The following is a 10,000-nucleotide window of genomic DNA, read 5'->3' as shown; positions in this document are numbered from 1 at the left end:
TAAAGACACAAAGTGATTGAAGTGTGCCCAGGCCCAGAGCTACTTTGCTGGGCATGAATGTGTTTGAACTCTTGGGCCTGGAAGTCTGGTAGTAGTAGTATGATTTAAAGGTACAAAGTGAATGAAGTGTGCCCAGGCCCAGAGCTACTTTGCTGTGCATGACTGTGTTTGACCTCTTGGCTCTGGAAGTCTATTTCTAGGCTTATATAAAGGGTCAAACTTCTTGAAGTGTGCCCAGGCCCAGAGCTACTTTGCTGGGCATGACTGTGTTTGACCTCTGGGGCCTGGAAGTCTGGTAGTAGTAGTATGATTTAAAGGCACAAAGTGATTGAAGTGTGCCCAGGCCCAGAGCTACTTTGCTGGGCATGATTCTGTGACCTCTTGGGTCTGGAAATGTGGTACTTTGAAGGATTAAAAGAGTGAAACGGTCTGAAGTGTGCGCAGGTGTAAAGCAACCTTGCTAGGCATGAAGGTGTGACCTCCAGGGCCTGGAAGTCTGGTGGTAGTAGTAGTATGATTTAAAGGCACAAAGTGATTGAAGTGTGCCCAGGCCCAGAGCTACTTTGCTGGGCATGACTGTGTTTGACCTCTTGGGCCTGGAAGTCTGGTGGTAGTAGTAGTATGATTTAAAGGCACAAAGTGATTGAAGTGTGCCCAGGCCCAGAGCTACTTTGCTGGGCATGACTGTGTTTGACCTCTTGGCTCTGGAAGTCTATTTCTAGGCTTATATAAAGGGTCAAACTTCTTGAAGTGTGCCCAGGCCCAGAGCTACTTTGCTGGGCATGACTGTGTTTGACCTCTGGGGCCTGGAAGTCTGGTAGTAGTAGTATGATTTAAAGGCACAAAGTGATTGAAGTGTGCCCAGGCCCAGAGCTACTTTGCTGGGCATGAATGTGTTTGAACTCTTGGGCCTGGAAGTCTATTTCTAGGCTTATATAAAGGGTCAAACTTCTTGAAGTGTGCCCAGGCCCAGAGCTACTTTGCTGGGCATGACTGTGTTTGACCTCTTGGGCCTGGAAGTCTGGTAGTAGTAGTAGTAGTAGTAGTAGTAGTAGTAGTAGTAGTAGTAGTAGTATGATTTAAAGGTACAAAGTGAATGAAGTGTGCCCAGGCCCACAGCTACTTTGCTGGGCATGACTGTGTTTGACCTCTTGGGCCTGAAAGTCTATTTCTAGGCTTATATAAAGGGTCAAACTTCTTGAAGTGTGCCCAGGCCCAGAGCTACTTTGCTGGGCATGACTGTGTTTGACCTCTGGGGCCTGGAAGTCTGGTAGTAGTAGTATGATTTAAAGACACAAAGTGATTGAAGTGTGCCCAGGCCCAGAGCTACTTTGCTGGGCATGAATGTGTTTGAACTCTTGGGCCTGGAAGTCTGGTAGTAGTAGTATGATTTAAAGGTACAAAGTGAATGAAGTGTGCCCAGGCCCAGAGCTACTTTGCTGTGCATGACTGTGTTTGACCTCTTGGCTCTGGAAGTCTATTTCTAGGCTTATATAAAGGGTCAAACTTCTTGAAGTGTGCCCAGGCCCAGAGCTACTTTGCTGGGCATGACTGTGTTTGACCTCTGGGGCCTGGAAGTCTGGTAGTAGTAGTATGATTTAAAGGCACAAAGTGATTGAAGTGTGCCCAGGCCCAGAGCTACTTTGCTGGGCATGATTCTGTGACCTCTTGGGTCTGGAAATGTGGTACTTTGAAGGATTAAAAGAGTGAAACGGTCTGAAGTGTGCGCAGGTGTAAAGCAACCTTGCTAGGCATGAAGGTGTGACCTCCAGGGCCTGGAAGTCTGGTGGTAGTAGTAGTATGATTTAAAGGCACAAAGTGATTGAAGTGTGCCCAGGCCCAGAGCTACTTTGCTGGGCATGACTGTGTTTGACCTCTTGGGCCTGGAAGTCTGGTGGTAGTAGTAGTATGATTTAAAGGCACAAAGTGATTGAAGTGTGCCCAGGCCCAGAGCTACTTTGCTGGGCATGAATGTGTTTGAACTCTTGGGCCTGGAAGTCTATTTCTAGGCTTATATAAAGGGTCAAACATCTTGAAGTGTGCCCAGGCCCAGAGCTACTTTGCTGTGCATGACTGTGGTTGACCTCTTGGCCCTGGAAGTCTGGTGGTAGTAGTAGTATGATTTAAAGGCACAAAGTGAATGAAGTGTGCCCAGGCCCAGAGCTACTTTGCTGGGCATGAATGTGTTTGAACTCTTGGGCCTGGAAGTCTGGTAGTAGTAGTAGTAGTAGTAGTAGTAGTAGTAGTAGTATGATTTAAAGGCACAAAGTGCTTGAAGTGTGCCCAGGCCCAGAGCTACTTTGCTGTGCATGACTGTGTTTGACCTCTTGGCTCTGGAAGTCTATTTCTAGGCTTATATAAAGGGTCAAACTTCTTGAAGTGTGCCCAGGCCCAGAGCTACTTTGCTGTGTATGACTGTGTGACCTCTTGGCCCTGGAATTCTGGTGGTAGTAGTAGTATGATTTAAAGGCACAAAGTGAATGAAGTGTGCCCAGGCCCAGAGCTACTTTGCTGGGCATGACTGTGTTTGACCTCTTGGGCCTGGAAGTCTGGTAGTAGTAGTATGATTTAAAGGCACAAAGTGATTGAAGTGTGCCCAGGCCCAGAGCTACTTTGCTGGGCATGAATGTGTTTGAACTCTTGGGCCTGGAAGTCTATTTCTAGGCTTATATAAAGGGACAAACTTCTTGAAGTGTGCCCAGGCCCAGAGCTACTTTGCTGTGTATGACTGTGTGACCTCTTGGCCCTGGAATTCTGGTGGTAGTAGTAGTAGTAGTAGTATGATTTAAAGGTACAAAGTGAATGAAGTGTGCCCAGGCCCAGAGCCAGGCCTGGGCAGCAGGGGGCGCTCCTGGCCATGCCCAGCGAGTTTCGTGCGAATCGGACCTGGTCCGGAAGAGATACGAAGGGAAAACTCATTACTCGTCGGGGTGGCACATCCAGGCTCTCGACCCTCCCAAAGCGTCCGACCAGGGTGCACCCTGCCGGGCATGGTTAGCCGCCAGCCCCCTTCCTGGAGGTCTGGTTGGCACGGGGTTTTGATTTTTCGGTTTCATATCTCTGGGCTCCTTGGGAGCAGAAAGTCGGTTGAGGGCCCTTTGGAAAGAGCCGGGGCTGCCGTTTAACGCTGTCCAAGCGGCAGGCGAAGCGCACCCACCGTTTTTACGCTATGATTTTTTAAAACCGCCGGGGCGGCAAACACAGGGCCGGTCGGGTTTGAAGACGAATATCTCTTCGGCCCTTGGGAGGAGAGAAGCAGCGCGGGTCACCTTTGAACGCGCTCGCTGCCAGGAACGTCTGGCGTAAAAGTTTCGTGGGAATCGGACGTTCCTAGGCTGAGAAGCGAGCGCCCGCCCTCGGGCGGTCGGGGGCCCCTTTCTCATTCCCCGTCTGGGCTAAAAATACGAGGTCGGACCCGATGGACTCGGGAGACTGGAGAGTACCAGGGAGACCCTGGAAGCAGGCGACCCGACCCACGCTTCGCTGTCTCCTCGGCCCTCGGGAGTAGAAGCGCGGGGACGGTGGCGTGGGCAGCAGGGGGCGCTCCTGGCCATGCCCAGCGAGTTTCGTGCGAATCGGACCTGGTCCGGAAGAGATACGAAGGGAAAACTCATTACTCGTCGGGGTGGCACATCCAGGCTCTCGACCCTCCCAAAGCGTCCGACCAGGGTGCACCCTGCCGGGCATGGTTAGCCGCCAGCCCCCTTCCTGGAGGTCTGGTTGGCACGGGGTTTTGATTTTTCGGTTTCATATCTCTGGGCTCCTTGGGAGCAGAAAGTCGGTTGAGGGCCCTTTGGAAAGAGCCGGGGCTGCCGTTTAACGCTGTCCAAGCGGCAGGCGAAGCGCACCCACCGTTTTTACGCTATGATTTTTTAAAACCGCCGGGGCGGCAAACACAGGGCCGGTCGGGTTTGAAGACGAATATCTCTTCGGCCCTTGGGAGGAGAGAAGCAGCGCGGGTCACCTTTGAACGCGCTCGCTGCCAGGAACGTCTGGCGTAAAAGTTTCGTGGGAATCGGACGTTCCTAGGCTGAGAAGCGAGCGCCCGCCCTCGGGCGGTCGGGGGCCCCTTTCTCATTCCCCGTCTGGGCTAAAAATACGAGGTCGGACCCGATGGACTCGGGAGACTGGAGAGTACCAGGGAGACCCTGGAAGCAGGCGACCCGACCCACGCTTCGCTGTCTCCTCGGCCCTCGGGAGTAGAAGCGCGGGGACGGTGGCGTGGGCAGCAGGGGGCGCTCCTGGCCATGCCCAGCGAGTTTCGTGCGAATCGGACCTGGTCCGGAAGAGATACGAAGGGAAAACTCATTACTCGTCGGGGTGGCACATCCAGGCTCTCGACCCTCCCAAAGTGTCCGACCAGGGTGCACCCTGCCGGGCTAAGAGAACAGCCAGGTGAACCCTGGAGGTTCCGAACTCCAGACCCCTGGACCCGACGGCTCAGTCCGCCTCAGGTGCACTACAGAGGTCCTCGGGCTGTCCCTGAGTGCATTAAAACGGAAATCAGAATTACTCCCCCGGGTGGCACTTCCAGGCTCTCGACCCTCCCAAAGTGTCCGACCAGGGTGCACCCTGCTGGGCATGGTTAGCCGCCAGCCCCCTTCCTGGAGGTCTGGTTGGCACGGGGTTTTGCAAATAGGTCCCGTCGGGTATATGGGAGAGCAAAGAGAATCAATGGGGTCCAAGCACTAAATTCATCCAGTGGCGTTCTCTGGAAGCCCAAGGGGAGTCCGAGGGGTGTTCGGCCGGCAAGGGGAGCTCTCCCTCGGACACATGATCAAACGCCTGTCCCCTACCGGAAAGTGGTGTGCTCTGGATGCCCCCCCCCCCCCCCCATCCCCCGAGGGGGGTGCTTATCCCGCGAGGGGAGCCCTCCTCGGGTTAAGTGAACCATCATGCCGATTCCCCTATGGAAGTGGGCACATCCAGGCACACAGTCTGCTTTGCTCTCCCCGACCCGAGTGCGTCTGTTGGGCTGAGTGTACGCCCAGGCAACTGGATCCAATGGCTCAGTCCGCCGCAGCGTGCTTCGACGATGGGTCGTACAGCCATGCCACCAGGGTGGGCGTGTTTGTAAATGTACCAGTGGATTCTCGTCGGCCTGCCACATCCATGGTATCGACCCACCAGGCCTGTCCGACCAGGGGTTGACCCTGGACGGGCACGGTCTGTGGTTTGGCCCTTGTCCTAGATGAAATCGGGCACGGGGTTTTCTGGCCAGGTACCATCGGGTTACTGGGAGAGCGGCTTCGGTCTCCAGGTGAGACCAATGGTGAAGCAGCACGAGGCAATGGAGAGCATGCAAAGCGATGGGGAAGCCATGCACGGCAATGGCCACGAAAAAAAAAAAAAAATCACTACGGAAGGAACGTGAAGAACAAGGAGGAGTGTAGTGACACTGCCCAAAGCTGCCCGGTGTTGCAGGGGTCTATTGGTGTGTTGCTTCCTTGTTTGGTAGAGTGGAGTACCAGACCCGCCAGGGGTAGGCAAACCATTCCCCCTACGGTAAGTGAGGAGCCAGCCATTTGACGAGCGGGTGTCCACGTGTACGGGTGCGAGCGCTATCCCCCCACACGGGGTTAGGCCACGGCCTTAGGTGGACGTCTGCCGACCAGCCCCGGCTGATCCAGAACTTCTGATGTGGAGAGCGGTTTTGACAGATCCTCCCTGGTTCTAGCGGGTCAAGCCTCTGATGGGGGGTGGGGGTTATTTGTAACCCATCCCAGAACTCTCTGGGGGAGACTCAGACGGCCAGTCTGTCTACTCAGTTGTCCTATACTGGTGTCTGTGGTTTGGGAGGAAGGGAGTGCCCTGCTTTGTTGGCCTCCTCTTCAAACCTACCTGGGCCCACGAATCACTCTTCTTGGTTACATCACGAAACGTAGGTTGAGCGAGGCTAGGGGGGAGGGAATTCGACGAGGTCTTTCCCTTGTCCCCCCACCAGCGGCCCACGAAAATCAAAACGGCGTGAAGAGAGGGAACGCCGAAAGCACCTGGAGTCGGCCGTCCGCACCTCCGGAGGAGGTGGACGGGGTACGGTGCGGGCATGACCGGATGGGACAGCTTTGCATCAAGGTGAGAGGTCGGCGTCCGAAGGCCAGAGGGCGGTGCGCGAGCACGTTTACACTGGCCGCGGAAGCTGTCCTGGGTAGCCCTGTATGGCGTCTGGACCTGACGGCGCACGCACTTACAACCCGCTGCTTCCTAGCCCCCGGAAGGGGAGGCGGATGTCACTCGTGGTTCATCCCAGACCACGGTGCAAACTACCTGGTTGATCCTGCCAGTAACATATGCTTGTCTCAAAGATTAAGCCATGCAGGTCTAAGTGCACACGGCCGGTACAGTGAAACTGCGAATGGCTCATTAAATCAGTTATGGTTCCTTTGATCGCTCCACACGTTACTCGGATAACTGTGGTAATTCTAGAGCTAATACATGCAAACGAGCGCTGACCCTTCGGGGGATGCGTGCATTTATCAGACCCAAAACCCATCCGGGGGGCTCGGGCCCCCCGGCCGCTTTGGTGACTCTAGATAACCTCGGGCCGATCGCGCGCCCTCCGCGGCGGCGACGTCTCATTCGAATGTCTGCCCTATCAACTTTCGATGGTACCATAGTCGGCTACCATGGTGACCACGGGTAACGGGGAATCAGGGTTCGATTCCGGAGAGGGAGCCTGAGAAACGGCTACCACATCCAAGGAAGGCAGCAGGCGCGCAAATTACCCATTCCCGACACGGGGAGGTAGTGACGAAAAATAACGATACAGGTCTCTTTCGAGGCCCTGTAATCGGAATGAGCGTATCCTAAACCCATGGGTGAGGACCCATTGGAGGGCAAGTCTGGTGCCAGCAGCCGCGGTAATTCCAGCTCCAATAGCGTATATTAAAGTTGCTGCAGTTAAAAAGCTCGTAGTTGGATGTCGGGAGTGGGCTGGCGGTCCGCCGCGAGGCGTGCCACCGCCTGTCTCAGACCCTGTCTCCCGGTGCCCCCCGGATGCCCTTGGCTGGGTGTCCGGACGGGGCTCGGAGCGTTTACTTTGAAAAAATTAGAGTGTTCAAAGCGGGCCCGCTTCTCGCCTGAATACCTGAGCTAGGAATAATGGAATAGGACTCCGGTTCTATTTTGTGGGTTTCCTGAACCAGGGCCATGATTAAGAGGGACGGCCGGGGGCATTCGTATTGCGCCGCTAGAGGTGAAATTCTTGGACCGGCGCAAGACGGACGAAAGCGAAAGCATTTGCCAAGAATGTTTTCATTAATCAAGAACGAAAGTCGGAGGTTCGAAGACGATCAGATACCGTCGTAGTTCCGACCGTAAACTATGCCGACCCGCGATCCGGCGGCGTTATTCCCATGACCCGCCGGGCAGCGTGAGGGAAACCACGAGTCTGTGGGTTCCGGGGGGAGTATGGTTGCAAAGCTGAAACTTAAAGGAATTGACGGAAGGGCACCACCAGGAGTGGAGCCTGCGGCTTAATTTGACTCAACACGGGAAACCTCACCCGGCCCGGACACGGAAAGGATTGACAGATTGATAGCTCTTTCTCGATTCTGTGGGTGGTGGTGCATGGCCGTTCTTAGTTGGTGGAGCGATTTGTCTGGTTAATTCCGATAACGAACGAGACTCCGGCATGCTAAATAGTTACGCGGCCCTCCGCGGTCGGCGTCAAACTTCTTAGAGGGACAAGTGGCGTTCAGCCACGCGAGATGGAGCAATAACAGGTCTGTGATGCCCTTAGATGTCCGGGGCTGCACGCGCGCCACAATGGTTGGATCAGCGTGTGCCTACCCTACACCGAGAGGTGCGGGTAATCCGCTGAACCCCATTCGTGATGGGGACTGGGGATTGCAATTATTCCCCATGAACGAGGAATTCCCAGTAAGCGCGGGTCATAAGCTCGCGTTGATTAAGTCCCTGCCCTTTGTACACACCGCCCGTCGCTACTACCGATCGGATGGTTTAGTGAGGTCCTCGGATCGGCCCCGCCGGGGCTCCTCGCGGGCCTTGGCGGAGCGCCGAGAAGTCGATCAAACTTGACTATCTAGAGGAAGTAAAAGTCGTAACAAGGTTTTCGTAGGTGAACCTGCGAAAGGATCATTAACGGGTAACGCTGTCCGGCGTGCCTCCTCTCCCGACCCCCTCGACTTCGCCGTCCCCCCGCGTCGGGGCCCAGGGTCGAAAGGGTCTTCGGGGTTGCTGTTACACGTGGTCGCTTGCAGGTCAGGCTGGACAGAAGGCATAAAGGAGGAGCCTAGTCCCTCCCACCCCTTCCTCGTCCTCCGCCTCTTCCTCCGCGTCGTCCTTCAGCACCCCCCCCCCGCAGGCCCCGGTATTCTCTGGGTTCCAGCGCGAGAGACGCGTCGTTCAAAAAACTCGGCGTCCCCGCTCGTCGGGCGAAGGCCGGTTTCCCCTCACCTTGCCGGCAGGAGAAGCGCCTGCGAGTCGAGCGGGTCGTACGGGTCCGTCCCGCGCCCTCCCTCTCGCTCGCACGGCCGCTGCCTCCGTCCACCGCGAGGGGTTTTCCTATTTTGTTGTCCTTGTCATTCATCCCCGTCCCCTTGCTCGCTGACGAGCGGACTTTCCGGGGGGGGTTGCGAGCGCTGCTCCTCGTGGGGCAGGCCATGGCCCTTCCTGTGTTCGTCCGCCCACCGGCGTCCTGGGGCGTGGTGGTGGTGGGTGGCGCAGCCGGTTCCCCTGCTTCTCTCTCTCAGAAAGGAGTCTCAGGGGGACCCCCGGCAGGTACCTAGGGCTTGGCCCACGCTACGTGAGTTCCACCCCTTTCGAGGGGTCGGACGGGGCGGGCGCGGAGGGCCGCGGTTCAAAGACTGACTCGTCTGCCACGTGGGGCGTGTGGGCAAAGCGCAACCCCGCGCCCGTTTCAACACTCGCAGACGGGGGCGCCTGACCGGTTGGTGAAACCTTTTAAACCTGTCTTTGTAGTCGTGGTGAAAGACCTAAACTGAGCCTGAAATAAAAGAGTACAACTCTTAGCGGTGGATCACTTGGCTCGTGCGTCGATGAAGAACGCAGCCAGCTGCGAGAACTAATGTGAATTGCAGGACACATTGATCATCGACATTTCGAACGCACATTGCGGCCCCGGGTCCATCCCGGGGCTACGCCTGTCTGAGGGTCGCTATTCCTATCTGTCGGACCTGCCTTCTCAGGCGGGACCGCGGTTGGAGGTTCGTAGGTGGGGGGGTGCCCCCTGGCCTCCGTCTTCCTAAAAGCAGACGGTTCCCGGTCGCTGTCTCGGTGAGATCCGGTCGGTGGGTTCGCTGCGGTTGAGTGCCCGTTCTCCGTGCACAAGCTTCTCCTCCCCCGCTTCGGTTCGTTTCGGTTCGTTTCGGCTCCGCTCCTGGCCTGGCCAGGAACGTGGTCCCCTGCGCCCGAGAAAGAAGCGAGCGTGGCTGCCGGTGGGTTCTCTCCGCTTTGGCTGCCCACGTTTTCGCTTCTTTTCTCACCCCCTGCGCAGGCGGATCACGGAAAGGTGTCTGTTCTGTTCCGTTACGTGCGCGAGCGGAGGGAGGTTGTTGTTACATGCGTTCCCCCCCCCCCTCCCCCGGTGGGGGGGGTGGGGGGGGTCGGGGTTCGGGTGGCTCTGCCTCTGGCGTTTTCCTTACGGGCCGACCTGTCCGTGGCACGTCCGTGACGTCCCGACCTGTGTCCTCGTTAGCCCGGGTGAAAAGGGACTCGTCCCCTAACCCGGCGGTGTTCACGCTTCTGGGCAACCCTCCAGAGCGAACTCGGGAGCGACCTCAGATCAGACGAGACAACCCGCTGAATTTAAGCATATTACTAAGCGGAGGAAAAGAAACTAACAAGGATTCCCTCAGTAGCGGCGAGCGAAGAGGGAAGAGCCCAGCGCTGAATCCCCCGTCCGGGTGCGGGCGAGGGGAATTGTGGCGTATGGAAGTCTGTTTTCTTCCTGGCGCGGGCCGGGGGCCTGAGTCCTTCTGATGGAGGCTCAGCCCGTGGACGGTGTGAGGCCGGTAAA

General features: G+C 56.5%; 3 non-coding genes across 3 annotated transcripts in view; all 3 read left to right on the top strand.

Annotated features, from left to right (window-relative positions):
• Positions 1–6,264: 6,264 nt before the first annotated feature.
• Positions 6,265–8,103, top strand: LOC145654700 (18S ribosomal RNA). The gene has a single exon (XR_014120906.1). It is a non-coding gene; the product is annotated as an 18S ribosomal RNA (ribosomal RNA).
• An 882-nt stretch (positions 8,104–8,985) lies between these two features.
• Positions 8,986–9,139, top strand: LOC145654697 (5.8S ribosomal RNA). Its single transcript, XR_014120903.1, has one exon. It is a non-coding gene; the product is annotated as a 5.8S ribosomal RNA (ribosomal RNA).
• Positions 9,140–9,756: 617 nt separating this feature from the next.
• LOC145654708 (28S ribosomal RNA) overlaps positions 9,757–10,000 on the top strand; it is a 4,149-nt gene continuing 3,905 nt past the window's right edge. The window contains exon 1 of the ribosomal RNA XR_014120914.1: positions 9,757–10,000. This exon is cut by the window's right edge and continues 3,905 nt beyond it. This is a non-coding gene — a ribosomal RNA (28S ribosomal RNA).

The sequence above is a fragment of the Electrophorus electricus genome, unplaced genomic scaffold, assembly GCF_041902795.1.
Source record: "Electrophorus electricus isolate QZ-2024a unplaced genomic scaffold, ASM4190279v1 Scaffold146, whole genome shotgun sequence".
In the NCBI taxonomy this organism is placed as follows: domain Eukaryota; kingdom Metazoa; phylum Chordata; class Actinopteri; order Gymnotiformes; family Gymnotidae; genus Electrophorus; species Electrophorus electricus.
This window is presented reverse-complemented; position numbering and strand designations above follow the sequence as displayed.